This window comes from Nilaparvata lugens, chromosome 3 (genome assembly GCF_014356525.2).
Source record: "Nilaparvata lugens isolate BPH chromosome 3, ASM1435652v1, whole genome shotgun sequence".
NCBI lineage: Eukaryota > Metazoa > Arthropoda > Insecta > Hemiptera > Delphacidae > Nilaparvata > Nilaparvata lugens.
The window spans coordinates 45,028,344-45,039,891 of record NC_052506.1 but is presented as its reverse complement, the minus strand read 5'-3'; the positions used below and the strand labels follow the sequence as shown (position 1 = coordinate 45,039,891).

Below are 11,548 nucleotides of genomic sequence, written 5' to 3'. Positions count from 1 at the left end.
CTGATATTGCTTCTCGTGGACTACTGCCAACCGAACTCGTTTCCTGCCATACTTGGTGGCATGCTTCTGCCGCATTTCAATGCCTCGCTGTTGATTTTCCTGTGTCTAATCACATTGTCAGTGAAACAATACCTGAGATGAAGTCAAACCCGCTGTATATTCTTGCAACTACCCAAGATGAACCGCTAGCAAACCCGCTATACGCCGCTTGTGAACGTGTATCCAAATTTGGAAAATTATGCCAAATTTTTGTGTATATACTACGCTTCATTAACAGAATCAAGATCGCCCACCGTGACTATAGTAACAAATTAATTCAAAAATTTTGTGATTGTGAACCGCATCCTGTTACTATTGATGTTGCTGCCTCTGAAACGGAGATTGCAAGAAGGCTCATTATACAAGTCGTGCAAAAGGTCAAATTTCAGAAGGAATAAATGAGTTAAACTCGGGAAAATGCCCCAAACATTTATTGACTCTGCAGCCTTATATTGATCATGAGAATTTGATCCGCCTATCTGGTCGTCTGGAGAATGCGCCTATTTCCAGTGAAACTAAAAATCTGTTATTGTTACCAAAAAATGAACATGTTTCTACTCTCATTATTAGACAACAGCATCTCATGAGCTGTCATGCTGGTCCCCACACCACCCAATCCGCAGTATGCCAACAATATTGGATATTATCAGCTCGTAATCAGGTACGTCGTGTCATACACCAATGCATCATCTGCAACCGATTTCGCCGCTCAAATTTGCAACAACGCATGGTCCCGCTACCTGCCGAACGGGTCACCATCAACAAACCATTCAATGTGACTGGCTTGGACTTTGCTGGACCTTTTATTTGAAAGATATCTCTGCTAAAACGTGCGCAAACTACAAAAGGATATTTGTGCATATTTGTGTGTTTTGCCACAAAAGCCACTCATCTTGAATTTCTGTCTTCTATGTCGGTCAACCACTTTATCGCCGCACTACAACAATTCATTGCCCGACAAGGTACGCCTCATACGCTATGCTCTGACAATGCCAAAACTTTTGTATCCGCCGCTAGAAAAATGCATGAATTGGCCAAGCTTTTGGAATCACTAACCTCTGATGTCACTTGTTTTCTGTCCAACCATGGCATAAATTGGAAATTCATCCCTCCTTACGCACCCCACCATGGAGGCCTGTGGGAAGCTGTTGTCAAATCCGCTAAAACGCTGTTGTATCGCTGTATTGGAGACAAGGCTCTCACATATGAAGAATTTGACACAATATTCACCCGCATAGAAAGCATTTTGAACAGCCGACCGCTAACTGAACTGTCTTCACAGCCCGCAGAAGCCGCTTCTGTTCTAACACCTGGCCATTTCCTAGTAGGTGGACCCCTGACCGCACCACAGCAACCGATAGAGACTAAAGAAATACTATCAACTCGCCGTTGGAGACATTGCAACCAAATGATGCAATTCTTCTGGAGCCAATGGTCAAAAGAATATCTATGCACACTAATGAACCGCACAAAATGGAAGGTTACTGAAAGAAACTTACAGATTGACGATTTGGTTGTAGTCAAATCAATCAACACCTCGCCGCTAAGCTGGCCGCTAGGCAGAATTGTAGCACTGCACCCTGGCAAAGATGGACTTGTCAGAATAGCGACAATCAAATGCGCCTCTGGTAATATTGTGAGAGACTTAAGTAAAATTCACTGCCTGATTTAGAACAATCTCTAACTATGTTATAGTAAATAGTTTGGTTTTACCCGCACAACCTGTGACTGTCCGCGTTGCTTTGTTATCGCCGCCTTGTGTTATCCACTCTGCCGCAACATCCTGATGACCACACCGCAGTTCATGTCTACGCGCATTCTGCAACTTGTGCTGTGCCACCCCGCTTGTCTTCACATCACGCTCCCGTGTTCACACCACATCGCTCTGGACTTCTCCGCTCACTGTATTCAAGACCGCAGACCCATCGCCATCTAGTTATTGCCGACCGCCCTGCCGCAATGTACAGTGTTTGTTACTGCTTCACCCGATTTAAAAACTGTTTGTTTTTGGGGGGGAGTATGTATGGGCCAAGCCATTTGAATCGACCGCGCTCACCCACGGCCATCTAGCATGCCACTGCCATCAGCCGCTCTAAGATCGCCTATTTCAATATGTAGATAGCACTGTTCTCCCTCTGGTTTCCCCCGCCTTTTTTGCTTACCAGCTCTCTTCCGTTTTGTAACTGCTTGAGGAAGCTTGGTGCTTTGACGCCTCTTGGTTGTTTCTCCTTTTAAAGAAGTCAAATGTGTATTACCGCTTCGCTTGTTTGAATTTGAACTACTACCGCGACTAGTTGGGAAAAGTTATTGTTTGAGCACTCCGCTAAATATCTTGAGTTGGATCTTCTTTGTGTAATCTCTTCGCCACAACATGGGCCCATGTATTTATCATGGCCAGTGCAAGTGAATCCTGATTATCTGAACGTGTTACCGCCTACCAGAACGAGGAGACCGCTTTTACAGTCCACTGCGAACCCGCCATACCCGAACGAGACGCCTTTAAAGGTAACAATTTTATTTTCTGAGCTACTAAGTAACGTGTTTAGAAGTCCACCTCATTGGCTCTAACACAGGCTAATATTTATTCAAAACTTCCATACTAATAATTTGGAAATTGGAAATGGAACAGATACTACATTCTGTAACAGAGTATTGGAACAGTTTATTATCCTCCTTGGAACAGTTAACAGTATGATCGAGATGGCAATGACAAAATCATATAAAAATATAACGGTTAATATTTTTATGGTTGAATAAATTTATTTGAGTGGACAAAATAAATTGAAGTTGAATGATTGATTATGCTAAGGATTTTGATATGAAATTTTCACAATGTGACACCAAAGTTCACCTTCTAATCTCGCTACAATTAATTTTAGGCGCGCTCCTGTATTTTGATAGAATGAAGAAAAAAAAAATGGCGGCTGAGAATATGGTTTGTTCAGTTCAGTGAACTCTAAACTAACTGGAACGGGCTGTCCAATGCTTAGCTACAACCAAAAGTGTTTAAGGCGGAGTGAGTGAGACAGGCATACCGTGTGGGATTCCCTTCTCTCTCGTACTCATACATTCAAGCGGGCTGTTGCAGCTCTTGAGTACGATTTTTCATTTTTAAAGTTTGAAAACGGATTTGAATGAGTATTAGGGCTATTAGTATTAGATCACAACCTTTTCTCTTAAATATTGTGATGTATTTGTCATGAAATGCGTAGAATTGAATAAAAATACGACCGAAAAATGGTGATGTATTGTGTTGCATTTGGATGCAAGAATGGGCATGTTAAAGGAAATGAAATACCATTTCACAGGTAAGTCAAACATTTTTATTCTGTTAATTAATTTGAAGAAATCTTTTTGTTTTACATACATTTCCAATACTTCTTTCTATAATGATCAGTTTATTTGACCAAAAATAAAACAACAAATTTGGTTATAGGCTATTCCTAGTAAGTTATACCGTACGGTACTGTGATAGTTTCTATGTTTATTGAAAATTTCGGCCTACTTTATAGCATCTAAAATAAAAAACATAGTTGAAGAACAAATTAATCCTTATTCAAAAAAGAATAAATAATATCTGATGCAGAAATTGTGAATGTTTCCCTACAAAGACCAGAAACGTAAATTAATTGTTTTGGGTAAGTTACAGTAGCCTACGTACCGGTATTGATTTACTTAAGCGGAGCACATCTGGTATTTTTCAAAATATACTCACCCTATTCCTTTTAGAACTTTAAAGTTGCTCATCTGATGATATTTTTTTTAAATTAGTAATGTTGAACTGAATTTTAAATATATTAATGGATTTGGTATTTATTTGTTAGGAGCACATCAGGTACCTTCCACCATTGTTTGATGAGGACTGTCATGAACTGCAACTAGTTCGTAAAGTAATAGAAGTTTATCTGAAATGCCGTATGCATCATCATTCTAGGCTAAGCAATCTGAAAGCACACGGGAGTGCTGCAACAATACGGCAAAAAAATGAATAAGATTATACTGTTCAAAAATTGCTGATGTATTTCTGAGTAGGTACCATTGAATGATTCCATTATCTCGTTTACAAAAATATGACATTTGAAGCTGACTTCAAGCAATATCATTCAAGTGTAAAGAAGTAACATCACCAAGTAGAGTAATTTATAAATAGTTAGTGTTGAGAACAGTTCTTGTCTGTAAGATCTAGCTTGCACAACAGCATGTAATATTAATTATAAGGAATCAAAATCATAATTCACTAAAATTCACAGAATAATGTTTCACTTTCTGTAAACTACTGACACTTATAGTACCTATCATGTTTGCTCTTTCTTATTACAACAAATGAAATTGATTGTCTGATATTAGTCCTGATGTACATGCATATAATATTCCATTATCTTGATATCTTAGATTCTATATATTTATATATCTTTATGTATTTTATCATTTGTATACAGTATAAGTAGGTAGGCCTATGACACATTTTATGTATGATGTAATTGATGTATATAAATTTAGTGTAAGTACCAGCATATAATAAATACCGTACACCGTATCATTTGTATACGGTATATGTAGGTGGGCCTATCACACATTCTATGTATGATGTAATTTATGGATATAAATTTGGTGTTAAGCATCAGCATATAATAAATATAGTATATTTATCATAATTTGTATACGGTATATTATGTAGGTAGGCGTATCATACATTTCATGTATAATGTATAATATAAATTTAGTGTAAGTAGCAGCATATAATACTAATAGAATCTAATAGTATAATACTATAATCTAATAGAATCTATAAGTACGAAAAAATAAACATTTTTTAATGAATTTTGTGTAAACACAGCTTCACAATAATGATTGATAATTCTGTGTTATCATCATGAGATGACATAATTTATTTTAGGTACCTATTTTTATTTTGAAAAATATGATATTGCTATCAGCTGAATTGTAATTAATTTTTGAAATCTTCCCATTTCAAATAAATTTGATAATCGTTCAATTTACAATTATGAAATAATTTTATGTGTATTATTGTTTATATCATTTATAATTATAAAATAATTATTATTTAGCATATTTTACTGTTTGCTTATCATATGGTCATAATTATAATACAATAATTGATATAATGTTTCTTCATAGATTTCTTTGCATCATTTCTGAAACTCCCACACTGATTTGAAATGTTATCAGAATACCTAGTATATTGCTATCATTACATATTTAATAATCCTGTGTTATTGAATCATCATAATTTATTTTATTTACCTACTTTTATTGTGAAAATATGAGATTGGACTATGAGCCTGTTCTTTCATTCCTAATCATTTCATGACAGTTTATATTTGTCCTTGTTAAATAAATAAAAATAAATAAATAATACACTTTTCTTAAATCTGGCCCAAAGTTAATCCCATGCTTGTGAAAAGTTGACAATACTAAAACTACTGCAGTCACAAATAAAAAAAATTCTTTTCTTTATTAATATTCAACCTATTCCATTATTTTTGCTCTCAAAAAGTTAACAATGAACTGCTTAATAAAGGAAAAATAACGCTTCCGTGGAATAAGAGATACAATATAGAAACAAAATAGAAATTGAGACTGTGCAATGCATTCTCCCATAACAGCCAATGCGTAACAAAATGAACGAATCCCACAGCAATGCGGGTTGCCTATCTTTACCAGCTGCCTCACTTTTTTTGTGTTGCTAGTCCATTCCAGTTAGTATAGAGTTCACTGGTTCAGTTTTGTACACTGTCAAAAGTAAATAGGCTATAAAATATTCTGGCAAATAGACAACATTGCAAAGCGAGAGAGAGATAGTGCTATCTGTTTTGTTGTATGATAGAAAAGGACAGCAACAGTATTGTCAATCGTACACTGCCATTATAATGTGGACCTCACTATTAATATTCTATAACTGGTCTAAGGTTTGAGCGCAGATAGAGCGTCACTAAACGACTAAATTTTGCGCACAACTGCCAGCGCGCACAGATTGCAATGCAAACAACTGTTAGTGCGCACAAATGGGGATGCGAACAACTGGTTACCACATCCACTCCCATGCCAAATTCCGAATGCCGACTCGTCGACAAACTACATTAATTTGAAGAAAAACATAAAGCTGAAATTTGTCTTTATTGCATCGATATAAGTGAGTTTTTATTCGAAAAATATGATCTCTTAATGAATAATTGAATATGAATTTTACATTTCTATGTAAGTTACTTATTCATACATTTTTTTCGTTCAAATATTATTTACTTTGTTGAAAAGAATAATTCAGTTATTGATGTATTTGTCAATTTCAAAAACGTTTTCATGAATCTAATTTATTAATTATTATGTATGTTATTCTAATATATTATGTATTTTAGATAGATTTAGATTTTGATACATAAATTGTACTTCAGTGTTAGTTATTTTTTGATAAAAAATTATATTTTACGATAGGCCTATTTAAATTCAATATAAATATCGCATAATTTATTTAATATGGGACTCTATATAGAGGCCGCATGATTCTATTTTTATGGTTTATAATAGGTACCGTATCAATCACAGGTTGGGGTGACTTTATCCCACTTGAAAAATGTATGGATTCAATTCAATTTTTAAGAGTTAGACAATGTAAAACTTTAAATGAATAATAACATTGAAAAGAAATAATGAAATCCATTTGAAAAAACACAATATTTATTAAAAAATATGTTAGTTTATGCAGCAGATGCACGTTGGCTGGAGCTGCAACAAATCAAATCCAGAATGTAGTCTATTAATTTTAAGCAAGGAAGATATTTATCATATTTTGCATTGTATTTGCATTATATTATGCATAATATTATTATTTTTTTAGACTGAAACAAAGTTATCCCAAGTTTAACCTGAAAGTGACCATTCTGTACGGTGTTTATCAGAACAGATCCGAACAAGTTCAACTAGGCGAGGCTCGCTGTAGAACTGCTCCTTTCTACTGCGTAAGCGTAGTATCTGATTGAGTAACACATTGGTTGGAGCAGTTAGTTACCTGCACAAAGTAGAAGATTACTTCTTCTCTGTGTTACCTGCTACCAGAGAAAACTCCTATAATTGTAATTCTGTGCTGCTACTTTGAAAAATAACTGTTACTTTGTTTTCGTGAACCCATTGATATATATATAGTTAGACTAGCAAGAACCCGTGCTTCGCAAGGATCTATTTTGAAACTTGAAAAAATGAAAACTTGACGTAATGAAATTTTGAAGAATTGAGAATAGTCCTATAACCATCCTTGGTTATTTAAGAATCTATAAGAAAAATTTCAAGTTAATTAGTCCAGTAGTTCAGACGTGATGATGCGTCAAACATAATTTTCCTATCCCGTACGTGCATAAGCCAGCTCTTTACTTTATATAATTATTATAGATATACTTAACGACTGCAAGAGATAGGACTGTGGAACAGAATAGTGGTGAAACTATGATAGCGCCAGAAGTGTCTCAAACACAATAGTAGGTACTACATGAACTTTTTGAGAGTGATTTGAAAAAATGTTAAAACAAAAAACTGAATCCTTATCATTCTACCTTCATTTAGAGAGGCTTTTGTTTGAGCCGAATAGAAATCTATTTATAAAAAAATGAATGTCTGTTTGTGTGTTTGTTTGTTCCCTGTAGACTTGAAAACTACTTGACATAACGGCTTGAAACTTTGGGAATATGTTGTGGGATGGTTTCTGAACAGAAATTTTAATAGGGGGGCTAATAATAATTATTTATTAATCCATTTTACAGACATATGTTTTCGAAATTTTCGGCCGAGCGGCTACTGAAGAACGAAAAGATGATTATGATTCAAGATCATATTGTGATAATATGATTTAGCATCTGAAGTTACCAGCTGTAATAAACATATCACCCTGTGATAAATTATTGTGTACTGGTATTAAAACGGTAGTTTGGAGTTGAAGTGTAGTTGATTGGTACCAGCTGTTGATAATGGTTCCTTAAGCTGCGTACACATATTCGTGCTTCCAACCCGCTCCGAGCACGCTCCTCCCTCGTACCGCCCTCGTACCACCATCGAACCACAGTCGGACCGCCCACGCACCCATCATGAACGTTACGGAAGATGTTAGATCTTCTCGCGTTCCCCAGTCGAACCATTGTTGCTCGCCGGTCGATCATCAATTGCTCTGCTGGAGTGACGTTCGGTTGCGGAGCAGAGCGAGAGTCTGTACGCACCTTTAGAAGACCTATACAAATAATTATCACTCCCCTATCATTGAGAAACTGGAAAATGTTGAAAAAAATTATCACCTAATGAAAGAGAGTATATATATATTGTATAGTATTCATATTGCATTCATTAATTACTGAAGAATGAAAGAATAATTTACAATTTTTTGAATTTAGCTTAGGTTATATTCATCCTAAAATGGAAAGAATACCGGTATGGAATTCTGTGTGATTCATTGTACATCGCATATTTCCTGGACCATATATCGACAATCTACAGCTATGAAAACATTGAATATTTTTCTTTGAAACACTGATATAACCTTTTTTTCTAATTGAAAACTTTACTGATAGATATTACTACCAATTTATTGAGAAGAATAATATGTTTTCGGAATAATGAATGCTGCATGACTAAGCATATAGGAAGTCCATATTGAGATGAACATGTTGATTGTCAGATAAATTTCATGATTCACCAAATAAAGTCAAGTGTAACATGATATACATTGGCGGTGCGAAGTTCGCTGGGTAAGCTAGTTGTTAATTAAGCTCTATTATTAATAGACAACGCTGAAAAGACAGGCTCAATAACCAGGAATACTATAAATCTGTAGAACGTTTACCACGTAAAACACGTGGTAAGCTCGCGCTCTCAATCAATGCAAAATCAATTCGATTAGCTAATTGATGAAATTGTTTTAAGCTTTCCAATGATTACAACATATGTTAGAATATCTTGTGTCAATTATCTCAGTTCCATATGGCGTTCACCTTACCATAAGCTTACTTAATAGGATCCTTTTTCATCCTTTGAAACCCTTATAGAGGCAAAATATCTCAAAATCTGTTCTTAGTGCGCGTCTAGCATGTTTGAAGAATATTTGTGCAAAGTTTTGAGCCTGTAGGCCAATTAGTTTGAGCTGTAGTGTGATTTTACATCAAAATTTTCGAAAAGTGCCCTCTCCTGAACCCCCCTGTGCTCCTGATTGGAATTTTTCTGCATAGATCTGATTTTTTTCGTACCTGAACGAAAAAGTTCCTCATGTCTTTGCTGTGCAATGAACGGTTAAAAAGTGAAAATTTTTGGGGGCCCAGCTCCCTTAGGGGGGGGGGGCAGATTTCTGAAAATCCTTCTGTAGTGGATGTTTTGAGGCTACAATAAACAATTTTGCAAAATTTCAAGTTTTTAGGCTTAGTAGTTTTGGCTGTGGTGTGATTTCAGTTTGTCGGGGCTTAGCCTTTTAGATATAATAGGTTAGAAGAAGAAGATTATTATGTCACTTTGGCCTGTGATCAACTAAATGTCCTGTAACGCAATGTCCTGTAACAACTAAAGGTGCGTCCGCACATGCCGAACCGAACCTCGAAACGCGCAGCAACCGTGCATTCCTCCGAACATTTTAGCCCAGTCAATGAAGGTCCAAAAAAGCAGTTTCGATCCGAAAATTAAATAAAAGCTGAATTTCCCACCATCGATAGAACCCTCCCAGAGGGTCATTCTCCCAAAAGTCCCAAAAAATCCCCTTGGAGCTTTCCGCCCCAACCCCCTAAAACATGAAAAATGCAGGTAAACACGGGAAATCAATTATCTCTGTAACCATTGATCGGAAACAGTTCTATTATATGCCATTCGATTTGTTACATTATGAACTACAATATTAGTTATATTCATTTTTTCAATAAAGTTAACAGTTTTCTTGATAAAATAATATATATGTAAAAATTGAGGGGGTTTGTGATTTGCTTTTTTGTTTTCTCCGATTAACCTCGAAACAAGTAGTTCTAAAGAAAAATGAGCCAAATATTTAATGTAGTCACTCTCATTGCAAATCCATTGATGTATATTGTTATGTATTTGCGATTCAATTTGACGCTGTGGAAGGGGAAACAGTCGACGCGGAACGGCGCGGCTGACTCTCTTAGCCATAGTAAACAGCAAACTGGAAATCAATTATCTCTGTAACCATTAATCGGAAAAAAATCTATCATATGTCATTCGATTCGTTACATTATGGACTAAAATATTAGTCGTATTCATTTCCTCAATAAATCAAACAGTTTCCTTATAAAATAATATATACATAAAAATTTAGGGGTTTTTCGATTTGTTTTTTGTTTTCTCCGATTAACTTCGAAGCAAATAATCTAAAGAAAATTAGAAAAATAATTAATGTAGCCACATTCATTGCGAATTAATTGATTCATATTGTTATTCATTTGCGATTCGATTTGACGCTGTGGAAGGGGAAACAGTTGACTCAGTATGGCGTGGCTGACTCTCTTCATCATTGATAGTAAACAGTAAAATACAGTAGTAGGCCTACTGCTTTCTAAGTTGCATCTTATTCACACTATGGCGCTCGAAACAATCAATTTTTTCTATTGTTTTGATATGCGATGAAACTAATTTTTCACATTTTAATTCTCTAAATTCTCTAAAATCATTTTGTTGTTATAGATCTGCTAAATCATGAATTCTATGACAGACAAAGATATTGTTTGCAACCGATAAAATATTCATACTATTACATAATATAATACATATTCAAAATATGTTTGTATGATCATAATTCTATGCTAAAATTTATCATAAGTTATGTCAAAAACTGAGATAAATCATAGATTACAATAGTGTTAACAGTGGCAATTTCCTGAAAAATCATATCGTGCAGTGTTTGCTGTTTTCTACAGTTAATATTCTTCAGGCCAGGTTGATAATATACCTTCAGTTGAGCCAAATACCTATATATGACGGCTGAGGCATAAAAAAATTATACATTGGGCTTGTTGAGTCGAAACTTTCTATGATTCTCTCTGTAAAGTAGCGTATCTTCCGTTCTTACTAGTTGAATTTAGATTATTTAGACAGTCCAATATGAAAATTCAGTAGATTCTAAAGATGAAAGCCATGCAAACATACAAATTAAGGAAGAGTAAGCATGCATAAAAGGTAGGAAAATCATGAAAGTGTTTCACATTTAACCACAAAGTACCCTACCGTATAAGATTAATTGAAAGACGATTCATCATCTTCTATTATTTTTGTTAACATATCCATGTTTCACCTCCACTCGCATCTTGTCATTCACTATACAAAGTTGGCAGAAGCTTTTCTTTATGTCGATTAATGTTGATTGAAATTGATTTTGATTAGGGCACCAAAAGAAAGATCATTTTCTATTTGGAGCATTCAAATTGAATCTATCGAACATGATTTCTTATGACTTAGCATTCACAGATTTAGTTGGGTGAAGCTATTTGAAAAATGTACCTGATTATCAATTCCATGG

The 11,548-nt window shown here is 35.1% G+C and overlaps 1 protein-coding gene across 4 annotated transcripts in view; it reads left to right on the top strand.

Moving 5' to 3' along the window:
* The first annotated feature begins 5,962 nt into the window (after positions 1-5,962).
* Positions 5,963-11,548, top strand: part of LOC111060104 (meiotic recombination protein SPO11) — a 74,337-nt gene continuing 68,751 nt past the window's right edge. For 2 of the 4 annotated variants that reach the window (XM_039423867.1, XM_039423866.1), the window contains exon 1: positions 5,963-6,193. The gene's annotated coding sequence lies outside the window, so the exon portion shown is untranslated. Of the gene's footprint in view, positions 6,259-11,548 lie in introns of all 4 variants that reach the window. The other 2 variants (XM_039423863.1, XM_039423864.1) reach the window with 2 other exon arrangements.